The sequence below is a fragment of the Salvelinus sp. IW2-2015 genome, linkage group LG32 (assembly GCF_002910315.2).
Source record: "Salvelinus sp. IW2-2015 linkage group LG32, ASM291031v2, whole genome shotgun sequence".
NCBI lineage: Eukaryota > Metazoa > Chordata > Actinopteri > Salmoniformes > Salmonidae > Salvelinus > Salvelinus sp. IW2-2015.
The window spans coordinates 31216582-31229627 of NC_036871.1; the positions used below are offsets into that span (position 1 = coordinate 31216582).

Consider the following 13046-nt stretch of genomic DNA (forward strand, 5'->3'; position numbering starts at 1 on the left):
AACCATTTCTGTATGGACCTCGCTTTGTGAACAGGGGCATTGTCATGCTGAAACAGGAAAGATCCTTCCCTAAACGGTTGCCACAAAGTTGGAAGCACAGAATCGTCTAGAATATCATTGTACGTTGTAAGATTTAACTTCACTAAGGAGCCTAGCACGAACCATGAAAAACAGCCCCAGACCATTATTCCTCCTCCACCCAACTTTATAGTTTGCACTTTGCATTCGGGCTGTCGGACTGCCAGATGGTGAAGCTTCATTCATCACTTCAGAGAACGCGTTTCCCCTGCTCCAGAGTCCAATGGCGGCAAGCTTTACACCACTCCAGCCCAGCCGACGCTTGGCATTGTGTCTGGTAATCTTAAGCTTGTGTGCGGCTGCTCGGCCATGAAAACCCATTTCATGAAGCTCCCAACGAACAGTTCTTGTGCTGATGTTGCTTCCAAAGGCAGTTTGGAACTCGGTAGTCAGTATTGCAACTGAGGACAGACAATTTATACGCGCTACGCGCTTCAGCACTCGGTGGTCCCGTTCTGTGAGTTTGTGTGGCCTACCACTTTGCGGCTGAGCCGTTGTTGCTACTAGACGTTTCCACTTAACAGTAACAGCCCTTACAGTTGACCGGGGCAGCTCTAGCAGGGCAGAAATTTGATGAACTGAGTTGTTGGAAAGGTGGTATTCTATGACGGTGCCACGTTGAAAGTCACTGAACTCTTCAGTAAGGCCATTCTACTGCCAATGTTTGTCTATGGAGATTGCATGGCTGTGTGCTTGATTTCATACACCTGTCAGCAACGGGTGTGGCTGAAATAGCCAAATCCACTCATTTGTAGCAATGTCCACATACTTTTGTATATATAGTGTATCTAGACAATGCTCCTAAGAAGTTATTACGTTTGCTTGCTCACCCTTAACAATACCCATAGTTATGCATGATATGTGATACCTGAGATGTCCATACTAGGGTGTAAATTGCCATCTCTTTGTAGATTGATTAAAACGAAGTAAAAATGGATAATTGAGTTAATGGGTAGAAAAGTGGAGCTGTTGCTCTCTTGATGAGGAAAAGAAAAATTACATGAAAAAGAGGATTAACATCTTTAATACTTCATTCATAATGTAGAAACCAATAACAATTAAAAAACCTAAACCTGCTAATCTCAGTACAGTTGAACGGCTCAACAATCAACATATGTAAAACGTTCATTAAGTGTACAACGCTGAGGAAAACACTATACAACATGCAATCTTAAACTCTGACATTGGCAAATTTACATTGATGTTTTTGATGTAGTTTGAGGTTACTGAGAACCGTGAAACTTTTACCACACTGAACACAACTAAATGGCTTTTGTCCACTGTGAAATCGCTCATGTCTTTGGCAGTTGTCCTGCCTTGTAAACATCTTGCCACAGAGTCTGCAACTGAAAGGTCTCTCACCCGTGTGAACACTCTGATGTGACTTAAGTCTATTTTTCTGAGTAAAACTTTTCCCACACTCAAGACATCTGTATGGCTTGACTCCAGCATGAGAGTGTTGGTGTGCTTCAAGTTGACAATGGCGGAAGCCTTTCCACACATGAGCAGATGAACACTTTTTGGTTTGGTACAGCTCTCCAAACATTTACCATCCTCTTTGTTTTCAATCTGTTCCTATTAAGAATATGCCTTGGTGTGTGTGAGTGTGACTCTGAAGTGCTCTCAGTTGGTCTCAAGAGCCCTTGTGAAGAAGGTCCTGGCTGCTGCATTCTGGGCTGTAAAATCAAGCCCTCCCTCACAACGGGATGCAGAGTATCTCTGTACTGCCCCCACAACATGTATGGACTCAGACATGGCATTGTCATGATACAAGGATGCCTCTCAGGCTCCACTTTCAGTGGGACAGTGCTGAATAGTCATCCAGTGGTTTCCCTACAATGGACAAGACAATATCAGGGGAGGATGGGATGGGATGGGAGCGGGATATTGATCTGCCTGAGATGAGAACATCTGTAAGCATCTCCCTGTAGAGTAAGACCCATCTGGGTGGCCAGAATTATTCCCACTTAGTCCTTGTGTAACAGAGGACCACAGCTGACTATCTCTCTCATCCATTCTAAAGTCCACACTTTCTGTGATTCTTTGATCTTCTATGGTTCCCTGGGCTACATGTTCTTCCACCTGCTCTGCTTTCACCAGAAACTCCAGTCCACTCCTCTCCTCTTCAAGGTGTCCAGACCGCTGCAGCTCATTGAAGCTCTCTACTGGGTTCTCTACGGGCATAGTTTGGGATTTCTGGTCCTCTTCATCACCTGGAAGTAGACAGTTTGTAATTTTGAGAAAATATAAAGTCAAATAAGCAATAAAACAAAAACACTGAACAATGCAACATAACCTGACTTGTACAACTAAGAGTAAGCTTGCCTCTCACCTTTTTGTGGAGTCCCACTCCCAACCTGAATTCCTTCAGCATGTTGCCTGTCATCTGTCACTCGTGTTGCTGCTTCCCTTTGAGCTTTCCTTAATTCTCTTTCCATCAGCTGTAAACTATTTTGAAGGCCTTCTATCTCATTTTCTTTCCGACACATTTCCAGCTGTAGAACTACAGTGCCCTCGTCTACAAGTTTGGTTATTTCTGCAACAGCTGACTTTGTTAGCACGTCCATGATGGTAGCTATTTGTGTACTGAAAGAAACAGACATTGTTTTTAAAAATAAAATCAACGTTGTTACACAAAAACGAATATGTAGTGCTTCTGTGAAATGTTTATAACAGAATCGTTTCTTCTATTGTACAGTTCCTTGAAGCTGGCTAGAAGCATTGTTTGTGAAAAAAGTTTTCCGGGAAAGCTTGATAACGGAAACGACGACAGAAAGGGTTACCATAAACTTTCTAATAAATGCCCTTTTATGTGGATATTTCTGTGAAATCAGTCAAACAGCTACTTATAAAATTGAAAACACAAATAAGAGAATCAGTTCTCTGCAGAAGTTCATAACCCAAAACAATAAAAAAAAGAAAATGCATTGGTTTAGAGAATTGATACAAATAATGACAAAACATCTCTAGACAATGCTCCTAAGTTATTAAACTTCTTTGGGACTGGGGGGCAGTATTGAGTAGCTTGGATGAATAAGGTGCCCAGAGTAAACTGCCTGCTACTCAGGCCCAGAAGCTAGAATATGCATATAATTAGTAGATTTGGATAGAAAACACTCTGAAGTTTCTTAAACGGTTTGAATGATGTCTGTGAGTATAACAGAACTCACATGGCAGGCAAAACCCTGAGAAAAAATCCAACCAGGAAGTGGGAAATCTGAGGTTTTCACATCTTTGCCTATCCAATATACAGTGTAAATGGGGTTAGATTGCACTTCCTAAGGCTTCCACTAGATGTCAACAGTCTTTAGAACCTTGTTTCAGGCTTCTACTATGAAGGGGGAGCGAATAAGAGCTGTTTGAACCAGGTGTCTGGCAGAATGCCATGAGCTAAGTCACGCGCGCACCCGTGAGTGAGCTGCGTTCCCTTTCATTTCTAAAGACAAAGGAATTGTCCGGTTGGAATATTAAAGATTTATGATAAAAACATCCTAAAGACTGATTATATACATCGTTTGACATGTTTCTACGAACTGTAATGAAACTGTTTTGACTTTGTCTGGACTAAGTGCCTGCGCCTTGTGAATTTGGATTTGTGAACTAAATGCGCAAACAAAAAGGAGGTATTTGGACATAAATGGACTTTATCGAACAAAACAAACATTTATTGTGGAACTGGGAGTGCATTTCGATGAAGATCATCAAAGGTAAGTGAATATTTATAATCTATTTCTGAGTTGTGACACCTCTGCTTGGTTGAAAAATGGCTGTATGTTTTTCTGTGGCTAGGCGCTGACCTAACATAATTGCATGGTGTGCTTTTACCGTAAAGTTTTTTTGAAATCTGACACAGCGGTTGCATTAAGGAGAAGTTTATCTATAATCGTTTGTGTAACACTTGTATCTTAGATCAATGTTTATGATGAGTATTTCTGTAATTTGATGTGGCTCTCTGCACTTTCACCGGATGTTTGTTTGAGACAATGCATTTCTGAACATAACGCACCAATTTCAAATGAGGTTTTTGGACATAAAGATGAACTTTATCGAACAAAACACATTTATTGTCTAACATGGAGTCCTGGGAGTGCCATCCGGTGAAGATCATCAAAGGTTAGTGATTCATTTTAATGCTATTTCTGTCTTTTGTGACACCTCTCCCTCTTTGGAAAATGGCTGTATGGTTCTGTGACTAGGCGCTGACCTAACATAATCGCAAGGTGTGCTTTCGCCGTAAAGCCTTTTTGAAATCAGACACTGTGGCTGGATTAACAAGAAGTTTATCTTTAAAATGGTGTATAATACTTGTATGTTTGAGGAATTTTAATTATGAGATTGTTTGAATTTGGCGCCCTGCAATTTCACTGGCTGTTGGCGAGGTGGGACGCTAGCGTCCCACATATCCCAGAGAGGTTAAATGTGGTTGCTCATCCTTAAACCCATGGTTATTCATGAGATGTGATACCTGACATTTCCATACTTGAGTGTAAATTGACAACCCTTTGCAGATTGATTGAAACCAAATAAAAATTGTAAGTTAGGTTAACTTAATAGGTTGAAAATAGCAGGCCTCCCGGGTGGCGCAGTGGTCTAGGGCACTGCATCGCAGCGCCAGCTGCGCCACCAGAGTCTCTGGGTTCGCGCCCAGGCTCTGTCGCAGCCGGCTGCGACCGGGAGGTCCGTGGGGCGACGCACAATTGGCCTAGCGTCGTCTGGGTTAGGGAGGGTTTGGCCGGTAGGGATATCCTTGTCTCATCGCGCTCCAGCGACTCCTGTGGCGGGCCGGGCGCAGTGCGCGCTAACCGAGGGGGCCAGGTGCACGGTGTTTCCTCCGACACATTGGTGCGGCTGGCTTCCGGGTTGGAGGCGCACTGTGTTAAGAAGCAGTGCGGCTTGGTTGGGTTGTGCTTCGGAGGACGCATGACTTTCGACCTTCGTCTCTCCCGAGCCCGTACGGGAGTTGTAGCGATGAGACAAGATAGTAATTACTAGCGATTGGATACCACGAAAATTGGGTATAAAAGGGGGTAAAAAATTAAGACAAAAAAAAAAAAAAAAATAGCAACAAAAGGGAGGACATTTACAGAGAGAAAATCTGTTTTCTGAGTAGCCCTGAATCTAAGTGGGACGGTTCTAGGCCCAGACTGAATTATACAGGCAGTATAATTAAGTCAGACTTCAATCCAAATACTGAAATGAACTGACTTTTAAATTCCTGCCTGCACTGCCTGGTTCACCTCAACAGACCCACAGGGCTCCAGCTCCCACAGAACCCAACCTGCCAGCACAAAACAGCAGCGCTAGTCATATAAAACACACACATACTGGACAAGCTATTTGACATGCTATGAGAAACATGACAAGTAATATCAACAAGTAAATGGTGTATTCCTCCAATTCTGATGTAGGTTATAATACCCATCAACTAGGCCTAATAGTCATTCAGCTTAATGTGACCATGAGAAAACAGTGCAAAGTTTATGACAGGATACATGATGTGTGCGTGTGACAAACAAGTGGTTTTCAGCCAGCTGAATAAAATGACAGTGACTTTTAATCAAAATCCAACAGTGGAGCTTAATCAATATAATAAAGCATTTGGGGTTGTCATAATTTAATATAGGCCTAAATATAGGCCTAAATATATGTTTGAATAAACCCTTATAAAAGTGGAGAGCTTTGAGACTACACTTTAGAAACCAGGTAGCTCGTAAATCGGCTCAGTGGTTTACATCTTTAATTTTCACTCTGTGTTCGCACCAGACGTTCAGCGGGACTTTGCCTTCCACGATGAGGTGCAATGTAGAGCCGCAGAGAGCAGGGACTGGTATCCGCTGCATTGTAGTCACTTGCGTTACCCAAAACACCACAGAGAAAACGTTCACTAAGTGTGTCGTTGGCACATGTGTTGATACTGATGGGATCGAAAGAAAGGCAGTGCTGCTCTCAGATCAGCTTTATCCATTCAAATCTTGCCTTAATATCAGATTTATTTAACGTGGTCTCAAGCAAATTGTATTATTCTGTAGGTAAATATGTAACACTACATCAAATACAACAAGTATAGACCTTCCCGTGAAATGCTTACAAGCCCATAACTCTTCTTGAACTGCACTGTTGGTTAAGAAAATATTTACCAAATAGACTAAAGTAAAAAATAATTAAAAAAGTAATACAATAAGAATACCAATAACGAGGCTATATACAGGGGGTACCGGTACCGAGTCAGTGTGCGGGGGTACAGGTTAGTTGAGGTAATTTGTACACGTAGGTAGGGGTGAAGTGACAATGCATTGATAATAAACAGCGAGTAGCAGCCGTGTACAAAAGTACACTGTCAATGTAAATAGTCCGGTGGCGATTTTATTAATTGTTCAGCAGTCTTATGGCTTTGGGGGCGGTAGAAGCTGTTGAGAAGCATTTTGGTCCTATACTTGGTGCTCCAGTACCACTTGCCGTGCAGTTGCAGAGAAAACAGTCTATAACTTGGGTGACTAGAGTCTCTGACAATTTTATGGGCTTTCCTCTGACACCGCCTATTATGTAAGTCTTGGATGGCAATAATCTTGGCCCCAGTGATGTACTGGACCATACGCATTACCCCTCTGTAGCGCCTTACAGTCAGATGCCGAGCAGTTGCCATACCAGGCGGTGATGCAACCGGTCAGGATGCTCTTGATGGTGCAGCTGTAGAACCTTTAGAGGATCTGGGGACCCATGCCAAATCTTTTCAGTCTCCTGAGGGGGAAATGTTTTGTTGTGTCCTCTTCACGACTGTCTTCGTGTGTTTGGACCATGAAAGTTCGTTGGTGATGTGGATTTCAGGTATGGTATGGTGCTGCTAGCAGCAGATTGTCAAAGCTGGCGAGATAACTTGCCAGCTTTCTCTCCGTGTTCATAGAATCTTTGCCTCGACTTAAACAGAAGCTGCTCCGTTTGTTTGGTGGAAAGATTGTCAAATTACGATTGGTGTAGCAGTCTCTTTTTGTAGAGTTCAGGAGTCGGAGAAGAGGCATATCTGTTGTCCACATCTAGAATGAGTTGAGATAGCTCCGATAAGCGTTTGGTGCGCTGTTTGTTGTCAAATAATTTGGCCCCTTAGATATGCTTTTAACGACTCCCACACAGTAGAGTGAGACAGGACAGGGGTTCAGTTGATCTGTAAAAAGACATCAATATGAGTTTATGTATTTAAAAAAAAAACGCACTACAGGATAGTAGAAGTGGGTCAAGTCGTCACACGCGTTGTGACACAGTACTGTCCGGAAAGCGGATATCTAGCTGGACAGGGCTATGGTCTGAGATAAAGATGCTGTGATATTGGCTATTAGTTACAAAAGAAAGAATTCTATTGTCCAGCAGGAAAAAGTCAATCCTAGAGTATGAGTGCTGGACTGGAGGAAAAAAAGAGTACTGTTTAGCATTGGGATTGCTCCTTTTCCATAGATCAGACAAATTATAGGATTCTAGAAATTGGTTAATTACTGCACCTGATTTTGAAATGACATTGTTGGGCTTCGGTCTGGATCTGTCTAGACTTGGATGCAATGAACTGCTTTCTTGAGGTCATGCCACAGAGTACTGACCTCAACCCGATTGAGATGCTGTGGAATGACCTCAAGAAAGCAGTTCACACCAGACATCCCAAGAATATTGCTGAACTGAAACACACCAGACATCCCAAGAATATTGCTGAACTGAAACAGTTTTGTAAAGAGAAATGGTCCAAAATTCCTCCTGACCGTTGTGCAGGTCTGATCCGCAACTACAGAAAACATTTGGTTGAGGTTATTGCTGCCAAAAGAGGGTCAACCAGTTATTAAATCCAAAAGTTCACATTTTTTCCACCCTGCTCTGTGAATGTTTACACAGTGTGTTCAATAAAGACACGAAAACGTATAATTGTTTGTGTGTTGTTAGTTTAAGCAGACTGTGTTTGTCTATTGTTGTGACCTAGATGAAGATCAGATTTTATGACCAATTTATGCAGAAGTCCAGGTAATTCCAAAGGGTTCACATACTTTTTCTTGCCACTGTACATACACACTCCAAGAACACCGAAAATTGACTGGCAAACGCTTGTTAATTAATACCCGTCCTGCAGTGTTCGCTCGGCTATACAACCTGCAAACCCGTGCAATCCGCCACCAAGCACCAGGGCGGAACAAACAGTAAAATAGTAAAGGATAATACATGGCCCTTTGGGAGTATAAACTTGTATGTATTAAACATGCTCACAGTATGTTAGTTGGGTATCCTATTAAGGCATGGAAAGAGAGCTCAGTGGTTAGACTTTGGTGGCGACTAGGCTAATTATTACCGCGCCACCTATCATGGTGGCTGTACAGCCGCATCTAGTTGGTAAAAGCTAACTGTGCCATGTACTGCAAATAAAATACTGTAACGACCCTGGGTATATAAGCACGGATATCGACTCTGCCGCACGAGCATGCTTTTGCGGCAGTCGATAGCGCGCTGGACTTCGGGCTAGAAGATCGAGGGTCCGAGACCTGCTCCCTCTGTTTCATTACAATACTATTCAAACTATATTGTACTTGTGTGAACATGTCACCCTATACATAACATCATTGTTCTTAACGTTAAGTTACTGGATGAATAATTGTCATTTTTTGGCAGCAGGGTTTCTAATCAAGACATGAATTCACTAGTTGGTCCTTGGTCGCGTTAGCACGGCTAGTGCAGGGTATGAGCCCACAATGGCTAGTTAGTATTATTTCGCCTGTCCTCCTGTGGATGTAGGTGCGCGACAATGTATTATTTGGCCTTGGAAGGGTCTATGAATGTCTTCTGCTCGCCGGAGGGAGTAGTTATCTTCCGTACAGCTGGGTAAAGAATGCCGAACTTGGTGTCCAGACAGCGGTGTAGGAGCCCCTCACCTCGTTGAAGGCTGACTTCTTCATGACTGCCGCTGTATAGTCAGAGTAAATGAGAATATTCCAGCCGTCGTGGGTGATGGGAGCCGCTCGCACTGCCTTACGGAAGACATCCTTCTCCTGAAGGTAGTGGAATTGAACTACTATGGGTCTGGGCGACTCTCCACTATGGACTGTATGTTTCTGTGCGCACGGTCAAGGGTGGGGGCGTAATCGCATTTCCTGTAGCAGTTTAGCTATGGACAGGGTAGGCTGCATTCCGCCTACTGTCTCGAGTCCCTCTCTCACCCCGAAAATGCGACCATTCCCCCGACGCTGTCTGTTCTTGAGGTCCTCAACTTTGCAAGTGAGTTTGACAACATCTGATTATAGCCGGGTGACTTGCTCTTCCAGTGTCACCACTTTGTCGGAGTAAATATTTGCGCCATCTTCGAGACTATTCTCTCGGCTAGCCAAAGAAGCCCATCAGCCACTCCCTGTGCTACAATACCTATTTTGCCAACTGGCCCGGACCCCCGCCGACCCATCATGACTGGACCACCGACGTGATTTGCCCGAGGGGGTTTTCTCAACTGGCTCTGCCGTCCCTTGAATGCCCACCCGTTAGCCTGCTACCTGCTAGCTGTCCAGAGCACATCGGACTGTTAGCTTAAGAGGCCCATCGGACAAGTTCTTTGGCAACCATACCTATTTTGCTAATTGGCCTGGTTTACCACACGGAGCCCTGCTGATTCGTCTGGCGACGTAATAGCACGAGGCGGCCACAACAGACGTTCATCCATCGCGACGTCCCTCCAAGGCCTTTCTGCTAACTTGCTAGCCCTGGCACGCAAGCTGCCAGAAGCCACTCACTGGACTCCTTTGATTCACTCGGCTACGCATGCCTCTCGCTAACGTCAATATGCCTTGTCCATTGCCGTTTTGGTTAGTATTTATTGCCTTATTTCACTGTAGAGCCTCTAGCCCTGCTCAATACGCCTTATTTAACACTTTAGTTCCACCTACCACACACGCGATGACATCACCTGGTTTAAATGATATTTCTAGAGACAATATCTTTTTCATCGTCACTCTATGCACAGGTTTACCCCCACTGTATTCACATCCTACCATACCTTTGTCTGTACATTATGCCTTGAATCTACTCTACCGTACCCAGAAATCTGCTCCTTTTACTCTCTGCTCCGAACGTACTAGGCGACCAGTTCTTTTAGCCTTTAGCCGTACCCTTATCCTACTCATCCTCTGGTGATGTGGAGGTTAATCCAGGCCCTGCAGCGCCCAGCTCCACTCCCATTCCCCAGGCGCTATCATTTGTTGACTTCTGTAACCGTAAAAGACTTGGTTTCATGCATGTTAACATTAGTAGCCTCCTCCCTAAGTTTGTTTTATTCACTACCCTAGCACACACTGCCAACCCGGATGTCCTAGCCGTGTCTGAATACTGGCTCAGGAACATTACCAAAAACCCTGACATTTTCATCCCTAACTATAACATTTTCCAACAAGATAGAACTGCCAAAGGGGGGCGGAGTTTCAATCTACTGCAGAGACAGCCTGCAGAGTTCTGTCTTACTATCCACAGCTGTACCCAAACAATTTGAGCTTCTACTTCTAAAAATCCACCTTTCCAGAAACAAGTCTCTCACCGTTGCCGCTTGTTATAGACCACCCTCTGCCCCCAGCTGTGCCCTGGACACCATATGTGAACTGATTGCCCCCCATCTATCTTCAGAGCTCGTGCTGCTAGGTGACCTAACCTGAGACATGCTTAACACCCCGGCCATCCTACAATCTAAGCTTGATGCCCTCAATCTCACACAAATTATCAATGAACACACCAGGTACAACCCTAAATCCGTAAACATGGGCACCCTCATAGATATCATCCTAACCAACTTGCCCTCCAAATACACCTCTGCTGTTTTCAACCAAGATCTCAGCGATCACTACCTGCATCCATAATGGGTCCGCGGTCAAACAACCACCCCTCATCACTGTCAAACGCTCCCTAAAACACTTCAGCGAGCAGGCCTTTCTAATCGACCTGGCCCGGGTATCCTGGAATGATATTGACCTCATCCCATCAGTGGAGGATGCCTGGTCATTCTTTAAAAGTGCCTTCCTCAACATCTTAAATAAGCATGCCCGTTTCAAAAAATTTAGAACCAGGAACAGATATAGCCCTTGGTTCTCTCCAGACTTGACCAGTACAAAAAAATCCTGTGGCGTTCTGCATTAGCATCGAATAGCCCCCGTGATATGCACATTTTCAGGGAAGTTAGGAACCAATATACACAAGCAGTTAGGAAAAATAAGGCTAGCTTTTTCAAGCAGAAATTTGCATCCTGTAGCACAAACTCAAAAAAGAAGAATAAGAGCACCTCCTCCCAGCTGCTCACTGGACTGAGGCTAGGAAACAGTGTCACCACCGATAAATCCACTATAATTGAGAATTTTTCTACCGCTGGCCATGCTTCCCACCTCGCTACCCCTACCCCGGTCAACAGCCCTGCACTCCCCACAGCAACTCGCCCAAGCCTCCCCATTTCTCCTTCACCCCAATCCAGATAGCTGATGTTCTGAAAGAGCTGCAAAATCTGGACCCCTACAAATCAGCCGGGCTAGACAATCTGGACCCTCTCTTTCTAAACTTATCTGCCGAAATTGTTACAACCCCTATCACTAGCCTGTTCAACCTCTTTTGTATCGTCTGAGATTTCCAAAGATTGGGAAGCTGCCGCGGTCATCCCCCTCTTCAAAGGGGGAGACACTCTAGACCCAAACTGCTACAGACCTATATCTATCCTACCCTGCCTTTCTAAGGTCTTCAAAAGCCATGTTAACAAACAGATTACCGACCATTTCGAATCCCACCATACCTTCTCCGCCATGCAATCTGGTTTCAGAGCTGGTCATGGGTACCAACTACTTCTCTGATAGAGTTCAGTGTGTCAAATCGGACCTCTGGCAGTCTCTATGGGGGTGCCACAGGGTTCAATTCTCGGGCCGACTCTCTTCTCTGTATACATCAATGATGTCGCTCTTGCTGCTGGTGATTCTCTGATCCACCTCTTCGCAGACGACACCATTCTATATACTTCTGGCAGTTCTTTGGACACTGTGTTAACAAACCTACAGACGAGCTTCAATGCCATACACTCTTTCCGTGGCCTCCAACTGCTCCGAAATGCAAGTAAAACTAAATGCATGCTCTTCAACTGATCACTGCCCGCACCTGCCCGCCTGTCCAGCATCACTACTCTGGACGGCTCTGACTTAGAATATGTGGATAACTACAAATACCTAGGTGCCTGGTTAGACTGTAAACTCTCCTTCCAGACTCACATTAAGCATCTCCAATCCAAAATTAAATCTAGAAATCGGCTTCCTATTTCGCAACAAAGCATCCTTCACTCATGCTGCCAAACATACCCTCGTAAAACTGACCATCCTACCGATCCTCGACTTCGGCGACTTTGTCATTTATAAAATAGCCTCCAACACTCTACTCAACAAATTGGATGCAGTCTATCACAGTGCCATCCGTTTTGTCACCAAAGCCCCATATACTACCCACCACTGCGACCTGTACACTCTCGTTGGCTGGCCCTCGGTTCATACCTGTCGCCAAACCCACTGGCTCCAGGTCATCTACAAGTCTCTTCTAGGTAAAGCCCCGCCTTATCTCAGCTCACTGGTCACCATAGCAGCACCCACTCGTAGCACGTGCTCCAGCAGGTATATCTCACTGGTCACCCCCAAAGCCAATTCCTCCTTTGGCCGCCTTTCCTTCCAGTTCTCTGCTGCCAATGACTGGAACAAACTGCAAAAATCACTGAAGCTGGAGACTCATATCTCCCTCACTAGCTTTAAGCACCAGCTGTCAGAGCAGCTCACAGATCACTGCACCTGTACATAGCCATCTGTAAACAGCAAATCTATCTACCTCATCCCCATACTGTTTTTATTTATCTTGCTCCTTTGCACCCCAGTATCTCTACTTGCACATTCATCTTCTGCACATCTACCATTCCAGTGTTTAATTGCTATATTGTAATTACTTTGCCACCA

The 13046-nt window shown here is 44.5% G+C and overlaps 1 protein-coding gene and 1 long non-coding RNA gene across 2 annotated transcripts in view; one reads left to right on the forward strand and one right to left on the reverse strand.

The window, feature by feature from the left end:
* Window positions 1–13046, forward strand: part of LOC111956639 (actin-binding protein IPP) — a 390618-nt gene that overhangs the window by 74986 nt on the left and 302586 nt on the right. The window lies entirely within an intron of this gene.
* Window positions 1087–2872, reverse strand: LOC139023479 (uncharacterized). The gene is made up of 2 exons (XR_011474596.1): window positions 2411–2872; window positions 1087–2291 (listed from the first exon to the last, which is right to left on the reverse strand). It is a non-coding gene; the product is annotated as an uncharacterized lncRNA (long non-coding RNA).